Consider the following 16,597-nt stretch of genomic DNA (forward strand, 5'->3'; position numbering starts at 1 on the left):
TTGGTTCATCTTTTTGACACATTTTGCTACTCTGTGTCTTTTATTTGGTGCTTTTAGTCCATTGACATTGAGGGAGATGATTGTTATAGGATTTAATGTCATCTTTGTGGATAAGTTTGCTGTGTCTGTTGGTCTGTCTTGTATTAAAGTAGACCTTTTTGTTTTTCCTTCAAGGCTGGTTTTGCATTGTGAAGTTTCTGAGCTATTGCTTATCCATGAAGCTATGTATCCTTTCTTCAAACCTGTACATGAGTCGGGCTGGGTGCAGTATTCTCAGTGAGGCATCCATTTCATTCAGTCTTGTCACAATATCCCAACACTGCCTTTTGGCCTTGAGGGTTTCTTGTGACATGTCTGCTATAAGTCTTAAGGATGCTCCTTTGAATATAATTTCCCTTTTTGATATTGCTGCTTTTAGTATTCTATCTCTGTGTGATTTGTCATTGTAACTAGGACATGTCTTGGGGTGTTTTTCTTTTGGTCTCTTTTAGCTGGTACTCTTTGGGCATGCAGGATTTGATTGCATGCTGTCTTTAGCTCTGGAAGTATCTCTGTGATGATTCATCCTGGGGATCTCCTACCTGGGGCTCAATGATTCTTATATTGTTTCTGTTGAGTTTTATCAAAGACTTCTATTTTCATCTGTTCACATTCCTTGAGTACTTTTTCCTTTGTCTGATCGCTTGTCTTAAGGTTCTTTTGCAATTTCTTCTGCTATATTGAGTTGTTCTGCATCTCATTTTTCAGCATGCTGATTCTGTTCTCAGCTGCTGTTACCCTGCTGGAGAGGCCATCCACTGAGTTTTTCAGTTGAGCTACCATGTTTTTCAGACCAGTTATTTTAGTTTGGAGTTTTCTGATTTCTGTCTTTGTGGTCTACTCAGATCAATCTATACTTTCTTTGAGTTCTACAAACATCCTCCATATTTCTAATCTAAACTCCTTATCTGAGAGGTTAATCAGATGGGTGGAATTTTTTTGGGTCATCAGAGTTATCATCTTCATTCTCCTTGCATGGTGTTTGCCTGCGAGGTTTCCCCATTGTCACGCCTTTTTTTTTTTTTTTTTTTTTTTTTTTGCGTGTTGTGGTAGGGTTCATTGGTTAGAAAGAGTGCATGGCCACGAAGCCAAGAGGAGCTAACTGCAAGAGCTTACTAAACCAAACCTTCTGCCACTGTATTAATGACTTTATTGGGGATACAATAATTTTTACAAATGTGCTTGTAACTGTACTGTTTTCTTTTTTTTTTTTTGAAATGATACTTCTTCCTTTTTTTTTTCTTTTTTTTTCCTATTATTTTTTTAAATAACTTTTCTCCCACTTATCTGGAACAAATGTATTATGTGATTCATTTTCTTTAAAGTATTAAAAATGTTGGGCCAGAGAGATAGCATGGACGTAAGGCGTTTGCTTCTCATGCAGGAGGTCATCGGTTCGAATCCTGGCATCCCATATGGTCCTCCGTGCCTGCCAGGAGCAATTTCTGAGCCTGGAGCCAGGAATAACCCCTGAGCACTGCCGGGTGTGACCCAAAAACCACACACACAAAAAAAGTATTAAAAACGTGTAAATGTTTCTGCTTTAAGGATATATTAGCATACCAAGCATACCCCCGACATGCCAATAGCATACTATTACAGTTCATAGGACTCTTTCACTTTGTTAATATTTGTGGTAAAAATGGACATTTTTTCTTGTGTCTGATCTTAAAAAAGGCCTTTTTATGTCATTGAATATGATGTTAGCTGTAAGTTTTTGTAGATAGTCCTTATTAAATTGAGATTAGTTTCTTTTATTCCCATTTTAGTGAGAGGTTTTATCATTAAATGGATGCTAAGAATCTGTTTGGTGTTTTTGTGTGTATTATATTAATTTATTTGCCTATGTTGAACTATCTTGGATCCATACAATAAATCTCACATTTCCATGATGTACAATTTTTATAATGTATTGTTGAATTTCTATTATTAAGAATTTTGGGGAGGGAGTTTGGGCCACACCGATGACACTCTGGCTATGCGCTGGTTTGGGGGACCATATAGGACGCTGGGAGATCGAACCACAGTTCGTCCTAGGCTAGTGCATGTAAGACAGATACCTTACCGTTTGTGCTACTGCTCTAGCCCCACCCCATTAATTGAGTTTTATTTTTATTCTCTTCATTAGGGTATACATTTACTAATCATTTTTATTCTTTCAAAGAATCAGACATTGGTTTCAATGTTATTTTTGTTTTGCCTTTACTTTTAAATTTTAATTTCTTTGTATCTGCTTCAGAATTTTTTTTTTTTTTTGGAAGATTCCAGTAGTGGAGCTACTTCCAGTTTAGTGTACAGGGGTCACCACAGTCAGCACTTGGACATTTTGCAGTCCTTGGAATTGATCCTTTGATAGGCAAAAGATGCACCCCAATCTGCAGTGCTATCTCTTCAGCCTTCCATGCCTGTTTTTAACCATTTTTTTCATCTACTGACTCAGGGTTATTTTTTTTTCTTTCTAGTTTCTTTTTTTTATTTCTTTCTAGTTTCTTAAGATGTTAGTTTGTTTATATGAACTTTGTCTTTTTTCCTTATATGTGTCCATATGTAAAACAATGTTATGTTGCTTTTGTATCCCTTCTGTTCTGGTAGTTCATGTATTCATTCACATTTGTTTCTAGGAATTAATTTTGTGGGGTTTTTTGGGGGGGGCACACCCATTTAACACTAGGGCCCCTCGGAATTAATTTGTATTCTTTGATTTTCACATTGATCAAGTAGTCATTTAATAACATGATATTTTGTTTCAAAATGTTTGAGTTTTTACCAGAACCTTTTTGACTTTCAAAAATTTGTGATCTAAAAGATTCTTGAGATATTTCTATCTTCAGGATTTATTTTTGTTTGTTTTGTGTGTGGTTTTTTTTTTTTTTTTTTTTTTGGTTTTGGTTTTGGTTTTTTGGCCACACCCGGTGACGCTCAGGGGTTACTCCTGGCTATGTGCTCAGAAATTGCTCCTGGTGGGCCTGGAGCTATGGCGCAAGCAGTAAGGTGTCTGCCTTGCCCACGTTAGCCTAGGATGGACAGCAGTTCGACCCCCAGTTGTCTCATATGGTCTCCCAAGCCAGGGACGATTTCTGAGCTCATAGCCAGGAGTAACCCCTGAGCGTCACTGGGTGTGGTCCAACAAAACAAAACAAAACAAAAAAATCACTCCTGGCTTGGGGGACCATATGGGATGCCAGGGATTGAACCAAGGTCCATCCTAGGCTAGTGCATGCACAAGGGAGATGCCTTACAGCTTGCACCACTGCTCTGGCCCCTATGTTTAGGATTTCTTTTTCTGTTTTGTTTTGTTTTGTTTTGTTTTGGTTTTTGGTTTTTGGTTTTTGGGTCACACCCGGCTGTGCTTAGGGGTTCCTCCTGGCTGTCTGCTCAGAAATAGCTCCTGGCAGGCACAGGGGACCATATGGGACACCGGGATTCGAACCAACCACCTTTGGTCCTGGATCGGCTGCTTGCAAGGCAAACACCACTGTGCTATCTCTCCGGGCCCTGTTTAGGATTTCTTATTCACACTTTTTATGTACCAAAATTGGTATATCCTACTGAAATTTTTGTGTACACTTTATTTAAAAGAATGAGTATTCATCTTTTGGCGAGGGGTTGTTTAAAGATTCTAAAATGTGTATTAGCCCAGCTGTTCTCTTAACTAAGGCTATAATTTTCACGTTGATATTGTTTGTTTGACCTATCCAGTGGTGAGATTGGGGTCTCCTACCACTGATATGTTGCTGTCTCTCTCATGAGCCCTAGTAGGCTTTCTCTCTCTCTCTCTCTCTCTCTCTCTCTCTCTCTCTCGACCTAATAGTAGCAGCTTAAATATTTTAATGCTCTTTCTTTTTGTGTATATATGTTAATGAGTAGAAAATCTTACTTTATAAGTACCTTAACCATATATAATGATTATCCCTGATTCCTATTATTTTATTTATTTGCTTGTTTTTTAGGCCACACCATGTGACGCTCAGGGGTTACTCCTGCTATGTGCTCAGAAATCGCTCCTGGCTCAGGGGATCATGTGGGACTTCAGGGATCGAACCCAGGCCCATCCTGGGTCAGTGACGTGCAAGGCCCTACCACTGCACTATCACTCGGGCCCCAATTTTTAAATATATTTTGTCAGATGTAAATGTGGCTGTTTCTACCTTTTATAGATTACTAATTGCATAATTGAGTTCAACCTTTAACTTTGAACCTATGACTTTGGTTGATTTGGTTGTTTTGTTGTTGTTGGAGGGCCATTTACAGCACTGATCATGGTTTACTTCTGGCTCAGTGCTTAGGGGTCAGTCACTCTAGGAAGTGCTGAGAGGAATTTATAGAGCATTGAATTTGTATTGCCAAATACTATGCATGCTTCTTACCCTCATGCTATCTCTCCAATCCTTATCCCTTTGTACTTGGATATCCTAGTGATCAGATTCTATTTTACTCTTCATGTTTGTTTCTTCTGAGTACTTCTCTTAAGGTTATCATTAACTTTATACAGAGAGCTAAACGTATATTCCAATTTAATTTTAAGATCAAGTTTATTCTAAGATATATTACTCTCCTCTATATTATATATAGTACATATATATAAATATATGTATATATGTACATATATTTGGTTTTTGGGTCACAGTCGGCAGCACTCAGGGGTTCCTCCTGGCAGGCTCAGGGGACCATACGGAATGCCGGGATTAGAACCATCATCCTTCTCTGCATGCAAGGCAAACACCCTACCTCTATATTATCTCTCCGGTCCCTATATTTTATATATTTTAATTAACTTGCTACTTTGTGGCTTATTTTACATTTATAGGAGATACTTTTTTATTTATGTGGAGCTGAGTTAGCAGCTATGAATTTATTTGCCATATTTTTAAAAAATATTTTTCACTTCTTTAGGTCTGAGTAATAATCTCCTGCATATAATAATTTGATCAGATATTTTCCCTTTTTTTAGTTTATTTAAAGAAAATGTATCACATAGATGACACAATTGTTCATAATATATTTGTTTCAGGAAGAACAAAGGCAAAGTTATTTAAAAAATAAAAAACTAGCAAGATGGAAGAGAAAGAAAAGGTCCAGTAGCAAGTATATTTTTGAAAATCATTGATTTTCATTAATCACCAATTAACTCATTAAAGGCCTAGCAGAAGGTTTAATAAGCTTTACTTCTTCTTCTTCTTCTTCTTCTTCTTCTTCTTCTTCTTCTTCTTCTTCTTCTTCTTCTTCTTCTTCTTCTTCTTTATTTTTTTAAGGATAAGAGTTAAAGAAGTACAGCAAAAACAGTGTTAGAGTAGTGATTGCTGTTTGCATAGGCATAGCAAAATGATTAGAGTTTTTTTTCCATTTAATATGCCATTTCATTTTGGTCTGTCTAGTTTCATTTGATAAATATCCTAGAATTCTATGGGGGTTCCATTATATTTGAGTTTTTTACTATTCTCATGTTGCTTTTCATAATCTGTGTCTTCAGCTTTTGGCATTTTAATTACAAAATATGTAAATACAATAATTTAAATACAATGTCTCGATGCATATTTATTTGAATTAATTTAGTTTAAAACTACTTACCCTCTTGAAATTGGTTTTTTGTCTTCTTCCTGAATTTGAGAAAATTCTCAGCTATAATCCATTCCTTTTCTCTTTCCTCTCCTTCTGGAACTCTTACAATACAAATAGCTAAGAATGAGGGTCTGTATTAAAACAGGCCTAGGCAGCTATTGGGTTCTTAGCACAAATTCAAGGCACTGCCTGTGTTTCTAGGTTTCTGTGGACTAACTGTTAGAAATCTGTGATCAATGTGTGCCTTTCAGCTGTGACAGAACTGATACTGAGTGGGCCTGGACAATGATGGAACTCAATTATCCTAGTATTAGAGATGCTATTTTAATGATTCAGTGTAGAAATAAAAAAATAATTACTTAACATTGCAGAAAACTGTTATCATTTTAGTGATTAAATATTAAACATTAATATTAAATAGGATAAGGAATAATATCACAGAATATTAATATTAAGATAATATTGATAACATGTAATTCATGAAATGATTGATGAAAACATTTCATCTTTGCTCATCTTTCCAAAAACCTATAACTTAGGCTAATCTTGTGAAAACATTAGACAAATATAGCTCTAGTCATATTTTACAATATACCTGACTCATTCTCAAATTGATTTATGATTGTCTTACTGTATTGTATCAATTCAAGTATTTATCTTTGCACTTTTACATAATTCTCACAGCTCCCAACACCTCAATTCCACCTCAATATCACTACCAAGATGCCTTTTTTATTTATGCCACCTACGAGCCTTTCTCTTTTCACTCAGGTAGTAACCACAGCTTTCACTGAGTGTAGAAATTAGTTTTATTGGTATTGCCACTTTGTTACTTTGGTTACTCATGTTTCTTTTTTTGATTAAAACCATTCAGTACTTCTTTTTTACTCCATTATTTATTTCACTTAGTATAATATCTCAGGATTCATCTATTTTATTCCAAAGAGCACAATTTCATTTTCTAATTGTCAGCAAGTGTCCCATTGAGTACATATACCACAATTTATTTATCTAGTCATCCATCTATGGTTGACCCATGTTATAGCCATTGAGAATAATGTTAGTATAAACATAGGGATGCAAATATCTTTTCTTTTCTTTGTTTTGTTTTGTTTTGGGGCCACACCCAGCAGTGCTCAGGGATTACTCCTCGCTTTGAGCTCAGAAATTATTTCTAGCAGGCCATGGGGAACCATATAGGATGCGGGGAATTAAACCCAGTTCAGCCCTATGCAAGGCAAACAGATGTTTTATCCACTATCTTATTGCTCCATCCTCACAATATATATATATATATATATCTTTTGAATATTTTATGTGTATTTTCTTTAACAGCTGTAACTCTCTATATATTCTTCTACCATAATCTTTCTATCCACTTTTCATCTTGTCTTTTCTTTGTAAGCTGTTCAGTAAGGATTGTTGGTGGAACTGTCCCTCAGTTTAATGCTTATGATTGAACTATGTCATGGAAATTGCTGGTCTTGTTCCTATTGCCTCCAGATGGGCTGATGACGCTTCATGGCATTGATCCTTGTTTGCATAGACACATTAAAATGGGAAAACACTATACATACAGATAAGTTCTTATCTAATAATTCTCAGTACAATATACCTTACACTCTGAACATTGATATAATGACCTGGCACAGGCCTCAGAAGAATGGGCATCCTCCATTCACGCCAGAACCAGGCAAGCTATCTACGAAACATCCAAGGTCTTTTATAGCAACAGCTGGAAGCAATCCTCTACCAGGAAAGACACTACCAAGGGTCTGACATCGACCTCCTAAAAAGAGACTTCCGTTTACACTGAGAAGACTTGACAACAACAATGACCTGCTCTACAGGACATGGTTCTCTCTAGTGCCCCTTAAGTGTGAGGTGAAACGAGAGGATGCTCTGCACCATCCTGACTGCAATATGGGATATGCAGACTCCAGGATCTTTAAAACAGAAGCATGATACCAACAACAGAAACTATGTGAGGAATGGAGGTGTATTGCCACTACAGACGATGACTTGGATTGGACAAACTAGTTTTCCTGGAGCCTAGAGTTAGTCCTGTGCCAGGAAACTTCAGGGGTAGGATTTCCTTGTATTTAGACCATAATTTTTCTTTCCATGTCCCTTATATTTTGGTGGGCCTATGCAAACAAATGCAACTCTAACACCATTTATTACTATGTTCCCTTGACTACAATCCTTAAGAAAAACAACCCACTAAAACTTTTGAGGTTAACTTAAACTAGTAAGCATGTGCATGGAACTAGATAAATGTACTTTGCCCTCAATGTTTAAGGAGTTACATAAGTCTAATGTCTTTAGATTATATTGTGTGCTGCTAAGAAATAGTATGTACTACAACTGGGGATTTGAGGGACAAAGTAATTGTATTGTACATGGGTTCAGTTTTGTTTTTCTTAATGTTCTTTGGCTGAAAGTTCAAGGCTGGGATATCATCGATGGGACTACCGAGAATTCTGTTTATGGGTGATTGTGCTTCCACTGTAACTTTACCCTGTCCTCTTTCTTTGCATCTTTGTTGTTGTAATTAAAATTAAAAAAAAAAGAATTGCTACCTATAAATACACTGTGGAATCTTAAATTGAATCCTGGAACAGGGATCTAACTGTGGAAATTGAAATTCAAACAGTCATTTAGTTTATACCACTACGCTGACCTGTTAATTTCTTCATTTTGACAAATGCATAATACAATGATAACTTTGTGAAATTGAGATGAGTTTTGTATATGTAACTTCAATCAAATATCTATAACTCTAAAGTTAATAATTATTCTAAAAAATTTTTTTTTGGTTTTTGGGTCATTCCCAGCAGTGCTCAGAGGTTATTCATGGCTCCAGGCTCACCCCTGGAAATCACCCCTGGAAGGCACAGGGGACCATATGGAATGCCGGGATTTGAACCACCATCCTTCTGCATGAAAGGCAAATGCCTTACCTCCATGCTATCTCTCTGGCCCCAATTCTAAAATATTTTTAAAATGAAGAGGAAGAAAGAGCATATTCAGTTAACGAAAATGATGTTAGTAAAACACAGAAATTAGAAATATCCTGGTATCTGATTGGAGAGCATATAGCGGAGGGGTAGGTGCAAGTGACAGGATTCTTTACTTCAGCATAGTAAAACGTTTATATATTGATGTAAGTAAAATGCTGGATCAAAATGAGGTAGGTCATATAATATATTATTTGAACTCAAAACTTTTGAGAATGAATTGAGTTTAGCTGAGAAGACACTGAAAAATAATGCATAAACAGTAACTATCCTAGACAAGTCGAACATATCATAAATATGTCAAGTTAAGGAACTTGGACTTAATTGTTAGAGCAATTGTGTTTTCCATAATGATTACTTTGAAGGTCCTTACAGCCATTTAAGTTTACAGTAAAGTATCTGATATATTCAGAAAATAGTAATAAGAAGCATAATAGCTGGCTTTACATTTCTATATAAAATAACTTAATCAGTCTTCCATTTACTAACATATACCCAATATGTGCCCAGAAAGTTTCTAATAAGTGCTCTTTTTTTTTATTCCTCTCCTTAAATTGATAATGTCCTAATCCTGCTCAATTAAGCACTTTTGTTTGTTTGTTTGTTTATTTGTGTCACATCAAGCAGTGCTCAGAGTTACTCATGGCTTTGCACTTAGAAATTGCTCCTGGCAGGCACCGGGGACCATATGGGATCGTGCACTTGAACCATGGTCTGTCCTGGATCTGCTGCTTTCAAGGCAAATGCCCTACCGCTGTTCTATCTCTCGGGCCACACTTTTATTCATTTTTTAAAGTTGATAATGAGAGGGTGTGAAACAGTATACAGAGGCTGTTCTGACTCTGTGCTTGGAAGTCACTCTGGGTGACCTTTTAGGACACTCCCATGGCAAGCATGAACTACCTCTCCATCCCAGCACTTTTTTTAAGGAATATAATCAGATCAGGCACTTTTGAAATTCATTTGGAACAATAAACACCCTAGAATAGCTAAAGCAATTATTGGGAAAAAGAATATGGGAGGAATTACTTTCCCCAACTTTAAACTGTACTACAAAGCAATAGTTATCAAAATAGCATGGTATTGGAATAAAGACAGGCCCTCAGATCAGTGGAATAGGCTTGAATAGTCAGAGAATGTTCCCCAGACATACAATCACCTAATTTTTGATTAAAGGAGCAAGAAATCCTAAATGGGGCAAAGAAAGCCTCTTCAACAAGTGGTGTTGGCAAACTGGCTAGCCACTTGCAAAAATTGAACTTAGACCCCCAGCTAACATCATGTATAAAAAATGGATGAAAGACCTTGATATAAGACCCGAAACCATAAGATATATAGAACAACACGTAGGTAAAACACTCCAGGACATTGAGACTAAAAGCATCTTCAAAGAGGAAACTGCAAGTGAAAGCAGAGATTAACAGATGGGAATATATTAAACTGAGAAGCTTCCGCACCTCAAAAGAAATAGAGCCCAGGATACAAGAGCCCCCATTGAGTGGGAGAAACTATTCACCCAATACCCATTAAATAAGGGGCTAATCTCCAAAATATACAAGACACTGATAGAAATTTACAAGAAAAAACATCTAATCCCATCAAAAAATGGGGAGTAGAAATGGACAGACACTTTGACAATGAAGAAATACAAATGGCCAAAAGACACATGAAAAAATGCTCCACATCACTAATCATCAGGGAGATGCAAATCAAAACAACTATGAGGTACCACCTCACACCCCAGAGATTGGCACACATCAAAAAGAATGAGAATAAACAGTGTTGGCAGGGATGTGGAGAGAAAGGAACTCTTATCCACTGCTGGTGGGAATGCCGTCTAGTTCAACCTTTATGGAAAGCAATATGGAGATTCCTCCAAAAACTGGAAATCGAGCTCCCATACAACCCAGCTATACCACTCCAGGAAATGTACCCTAGGAACACAAAAATACAATACAAAAATCCCTTCCTTACACCTATATTCATTGCAGCACTATTTACCATAGCAAGACTCTGGAAACAGCCAAGATACCCTTCAACAGATGAATGGCTAAAGAAACTGTGGTACATATACACAATGGAATATTATGCAGCTGTCAAGAGAGATGAAGTCATGAAATTTTCTTATACATGGATGTACATGGAATCTATTATGCTGAGTGAAATAAGTCAGAGAGAGAGAGAAAGTGGCAGAATGGTCTCACTCATCTATGTGTTTTAAGAAAAATGAAAGACATTCTTGCAATAATAACTTTCAGACACAAAAGAGAAAAGAGCTGGAAGTTATAGCTCACCTCATGAAGCTCACCACAAACAGGGATGAGTTTAATTAGAGAAATAACTAAGTTTCGAACTATCCTAATAATGAGAATGTACGAGGGAAATAGAAAGCCTGGCTAGAGTACAGGTGGGGTTGGGTGGGGAGGAGGTAGATTTGGGACATTGGTGATGGGAATGTTGCACTGGTGATGGGTGGTGTTCTTTACATGACTGAAACCCAAACACAATCATGTATGTAATAAATTTGTTTAAATAAAAAAAAAGAGTAACAGATAAAAAAGATGCTATAATTAAAAGGATGGTATATAGTGATACATTCAAAATTTGTGCTTCAAACATTCATTGAGGATAATGAAGTTCAGTAGAACTAGAAGTAGAGATCAATGAGGAAGCTGTCACATTCATTAATAAGCAGGCAATGAGGGGGTGGGAGGAGAGAAGGAGAAGAAAAAAGAAAGAAAGAAAGAAAGAAAGAAAGAAAGAAAGAAAGAAAGAAAGAAGCAAGGAAAAAGAAAGAGAAAGAAAGAAAGAAAGAAAGAAAGAAAGAAAGAAAGAAAGAAAGAAAGAAAGAAAGAAAGAAAGAAAGAAAGAAAGAAAGAAAGAAAGAAAGAAAGAAAGAAGAAAGGAAAGAGAGAAAGAGAAAGAAGGAAGGAATGCAGGAAGAAAAGAAACAAAAGAAGAAATAAGAAAGAAAAATGTGTAGCATTGAGGAAAATACTAATCATAAACTAGCAAATATTATATAAGATCTATGGTCTACTAAATTTATTTATTGTATTTCTTTTTTATTTTTATTTAATTTTTGTTTTTTGGGCCACACCCAGCAGCGCTCAGGGTAACTCCTGGCTCTCTGCTCAGAAATCGCTCCTGGCAGGGTCGGGGGAATATATAGGATCCTGGGATTCGAACCACTGGAGTCCATCCTGGATAGGCTGCATGCAAGGCAAATATCGGCCCCGAACTACTGAATTTGTTTTCTCCATTTTTAAAGATCAGAATGAAAACAATTGTCATTAGCATATCATTAGGTATGATAGGGTTTTATGGTTCAATAAAAGAGATGAAGCAGAGACATGAGGACATACTTGAAAATAAGACACAATAGAAACTCTTGCTCATTAACTTGTTACTTTTTATTTTATTTTTTTTTAACGATGCTCTGGTCTTTTTACTAAAACATCATCTGGTTTACAAAGTTGTTCATAGTACAGTTTTTTCTGGCCATCAAGTCTCCAACACCAGTTCGACCACCAGTGTAACATTCCATTAAAAATTGCCAGTTTCCTACCTTCTCTCTATAGATACCTTTTATTCTAAGGCAGATTTCCTAAAACAGTTATAGATTTCACACTGCATTATAAATGAAAAAACTTCTCTAAATCAACTTCTCTCTCTGATTCAGTGTCTTGCTATGCTTTCTTTTATGTCTCACTTTTCTGGCTTCACCACAAGATCACATGAGGGTTATTTAAAAATATTTCAGTCCATTTAGCTCATTTCAGTTAAATGAACAGAAAACTGCCTCATTTTAGTCACTAGAATACCTCTTCTAAACTCTGGAGTAACAGCAGTGGAGAATTTCCATCCTTCATGCCAGTGCTTATTATGTGATATTTATAGCAATACAGACACAACAAGTCTGCAAACAATTCCCACTCAAAGACTTTGGATTGGTCACTGAAAATGTTTTTAAAAAAAGACTCAAAAATTACTAGCTTAGGAAAATTCTAATTACCATGATTGAAACATAAATGTAAAGCATTTGAAAGGGGAGAAATAAAATGGCTACTCATTTAATCTTCCAGAATTTTTGAGCCCTATTGATTCAAGGCACTTGGATGAATTTCATTAAGCAGTATGCAGATATAAAATAAGGATACTATATGTGTGTGTGTCTGTATATATGTATATCTCAGAAACTCTTCTTTCTACAGACAAGATGATCATTCCACTAAATATAATAGCTTCTTTCTTATTATGATTATTTTTTCAGGGTTCCCTTGATTATTAACTCCCATCCAAAAACTACAAATGGATAAAATATATTCTTGGGTTTTCAAAGTCTTGAAAAGGCTAAACTTGTAGCTTATTTAAAAAAATAAAAAAAATAACTCTATGGGGCCTGAGTGATAGCATGGAGGCAGGGCGTTTGCCTTGCATGCAGATGGACGGTGGTTCAAATCCCGGCATCCTATTCAGTCCCCCAAGCCTGGCAGGAGCGATTTCTGAGTGTAGAGCCAGGAGTAACCCCTGAGTGCTGCCGGGTATGACCCAAAAACAAAACAAACAAAAAAATAGAGTGATACCAGAAAGAATCAGATAGCTGAGTGTGGGTTCTAGTCTAGTCAATGAGGTACAGATCATCAGAAGAAGCAAGTTGACTTAAATTCTTTTTTTTTTTGTTTTTTGTTTTTTGTTTTTTTTTGGCCACACCCGTTCGACGCTCAGGGGTTACTCCTGGCTATGCGCTCAGAAATCGCCCCTGGCTTGGGGGGACCATATGGGACGCCCGGGGATCGGACCGTGGTCAGTCCTACGCTAGCACTTGCAAGGCAGACACGTTACCTCTAGCGCCACCTTCCCGGCCCCGACTTAAATTCTTTCATAGTATCTTATACTTTTAATTCTCCCCAAGTCCCCAATTCTATTAAAGATAACACTAAAATGTGCAGTCTTTTCTTCCTGAACCTCCATTTCCTACTGTAAAAGTGAATTCCTCTCAAGAATGTAGGAGCAGAAGGAAAATGAATGAGTTAAACTAGAGGTAACCCAGGGATTTGGTGGAGGATCTTGAGCACATTAGTGCTGGTGGGGTGCTGTAAATTTGGATATCAATGCCACGACTTTAGTAATATTGTAATTGTGTTAACTAAATGACTACAAAAAATAAAATCATAAAAATCTAATGGTATAGTTCTATACTATAGAACTTCAGTGTTTAAGTAAATAAGTAATCCTTGTTGTCGGGTAGAGTATGAATGTATTAGATTGAACAAAACATTTAACATTTTTAAAAAGTGCCTTGTATAATTCAGATTGTCTCCTAAATTTACCAACGACTTCCTCTTTTTTAACTTCAATGGCTAAATTTCAGTTCATAATTTACTTGAACTTCCTGTCATATGTGATATGGACTGTTTCCTCTTTTTTTGGGGGGGGCGTTTTGGGCCACACCCAGCAGCGTCAGGGGTCCCTCCTGGCTCTATGCTCAGAAATCGCTCCTGCCAGGCTCGGGAGACCCTATGGGATGCCGGGATTCGAACCACCGTCCTTCTGGTTCTTCTGCATGCCAGGCAAACTCCCTACCTCCGTGCTATCTCTCTGGCTCGACTATTTCCTCTTTTTAAAATACTTTCCTACATTTGCCATTTATCTCTGAGTTAATTCCTCTCTCTCTCTGATTATAGCATTTTAGAATTTTACTTCTTTTAAACACAGAAAATATATAATAATTCAATCAAGTTAGTGAGTTCCATTTTTTATCTTTTCTCATAGCCTGAACTTGAATCCTAGTTTACTTCTGCAAAAATCTATGAGACATTGGACAACTAAAAGTGGGTATTGCTTCCACAAAATCATAATTAAATGTAGTTAAATCATAGTTATTGGTTCTTGGTATTTATTTCTTCATTTTACCAACTTCATCCTCAACATATAATTGCTTTATTAGCCATCTTTGATCTCATATAGCTGTGTCATGTTCTGCTTATTTTAATAACCTAAAAGTAGAAGACATCATTTTCCTCCTCTATACCTGATTCCATAATCTTCCTAAGTATTTCTCAGATCTGTCTTCGCTTCTTTTATGTGTTTGTCTTTGTGCCTTTTTCAGTATCCCTGATATTAGAAGACTCTTAATTGCTAAATTACTGCTCTCTCTCTCCTCCCTCCTCCCCCCTCTCCACCCTTCCTCAGATTCTCCAATCTTAGTGCTGTTTCCCTTTAAATTTTCTGTCGCGGTGGATTCTGTGGATTTTCCCCCTTTCTGTGGACAACAAGGACATTATATTTGAGTTTAAACTTTTTTACTCATTTAGCTCTCACACATAGTTGTTGTTTTTTTTGTGTGTGTGTGTGGTTTTTGGGTCAAACCCGGCAGTGCTCAGGGGTTTTCTCCTGGCTCCGTGCTCAGAAATTGCTCCTGGCAGGCACGGGGGATCATACGGGACGCCGGGATTCGAATCGATGACCTCCTGCATGAAAGGCATGCGCTTTACCTCCATGCTATCTCTCCGGCCCGTCACACATAGTTTTTTTTTTTTTTTTTTTTTTTACCTCAGTTGCCTTGTTTTTGTTAAGTCTACCCGCTTTTGCACTCTCATGTTCCTCCAGTCTAGAATGTCTTTGAACATGGATGTGCTTCTAGAGACGCCTAAGAACGTCCACGCGCCTGTGCTCGGATGCGTTTTGAAAGCTCTTCGTCTTCTCCGAAGCCCTTTCATTTCCTTTCGTGTGCGAGCTGACGCATCTCCAGATTTTACTCCGGCTTCTCCTTTGGGTCTCCCGCGCCAAGGTCAGGAGCGCGGTGTGGAGCCGGCATCCTTCGTGACCTGCGCAAGATTCGCTGCGAGAGGAGAGTTCCCTCGAGAAGACAGCTGTACGCTCGTCCTGTTGTGTCTGCAGTCCCGGGCGCCGGTCGGGATCGCAAACACGCTCGTTGTATTTAGTGACACGGTAGAAAGAGTTTGCGGCAGCCACGGGAGGCGGAACCGTGCGTGTGACGCTCACGGGGACGGTCCTCGCCTTCCGAACGCTCCATGGCCGCCCGTCTGGACGGAACTTGGCCCCGGGCGTCCGTGCGCGTCTGACGCCGCCGCAGCCCGGCGCCCCCACCCGCCCGGCGCCGGGCCTCGCTCCGCGCCCCTCGGCCCCGCCCTCCCCCCCGGCCGCACGTCCGCCCGGCGCCGCCGCCGCTCGCGTCCCGGCCAATCGGCGAGCGGACAGCCGACCGCGGAGCGCGGAGAGCCGCGCCTCCTCCTCCCCGCCCCGCCCCCGGCGCGGCCCGGCCCGGCCCGCAGTGCGCACGCGCACGCGCACGCGCCCCCGCCGCCGCCCAGCCGAGCCGCGTCTTGTCGCGTCGCGGGACGCCGGGGCCGGAGCGGCCGCAGCGGACGGGGCGGACGGGCGCGCGCGGAGCCGAGGCGCCGCGGAGGGCCGGTGAGCGCGGCGGGGCGGGTGGGCCGGGGCCGTCCGGGCCTGGCGCGCGCGGAGCTCCTTCCCGGCGGGAGGCGGAGGGCGAGGGGCGGGGCGGGCCCCGGGGCCGTTCGGAACCCGCCCGCGGCTCAGCCCGGCGGCCCCGCGCGGGACGGGCGGACGGACGGAGGGAGGGACGGAGGCCTTCCGCTTCTGCTTCTCGCCCGCGGCTCCTCCGACGGCCTCGCCCGCGCCAGGCCTCGGGGCAGGCGGGTGGGAACCGCGCGCTCAGCCGCCCGGGGGGTGAGACGGGGGTCGGAAGCGCGGGCCGGGCGGGGCCGGCCGTCGGAGGCGGCTGCGGGCGCGGGCGACTGCGGACGGATCCGTGGCCGCGCGCCGCCGGGTCCCGCCCTCGCCGCGCTCGTGCGGATTCCCGGAGCACTCGGACCCGCGCCCAGCCCCACAGAGTCCGCGCGCCCGACGCCCGGCTCCACAGGCCCGGCGTCCAATGCGGTCTTTGAGGAGAGGCGTCCCATGGGTGCGCTTGGAGCACCGGCCTGCTGGGG

General features: G+C 40.0%; 1 protein-coding gene across 2 annotated transcripts in view; it reads left to right on the forward strand.

Annotated features, from left to right (window-relative positions):
* The first annotated feature begins 15,998 nt into the window (after positions 1–15,998).
* The window catches only part of STX7 (syntaxin 7), a 53,041-nt gene continuing 52,442 nt past the window's right edge, over positions 15,999–16,597 (forward strand). For both annotated transcript variants that reach the window (XM_049785219.1, XM_049785220.1), the window contains exon 1: positions 15,999–16,055. The gene's annotated coding sequence lies outside the window, so the exon portion shown is untranslated. The remainder of the gene's footprint in view (positions 16,056–16,597) is intronic.

The sequence above is a fragment of the Suncus etruscus genome, chromosome 12 (genome assembly GCF_024139225.1).
Source record: "Suncus etruscus isolate mSunEtr1 chromosome 12, mSunEtr1.pri.cur, whole genome shotgun sequence".
NCBI classification, from domain to species: Eukaryota; Metazoa; Chordata; class Mammalia; order Eulipotyphla; family Soricidae; genus Suncus; species Suncus etruscus.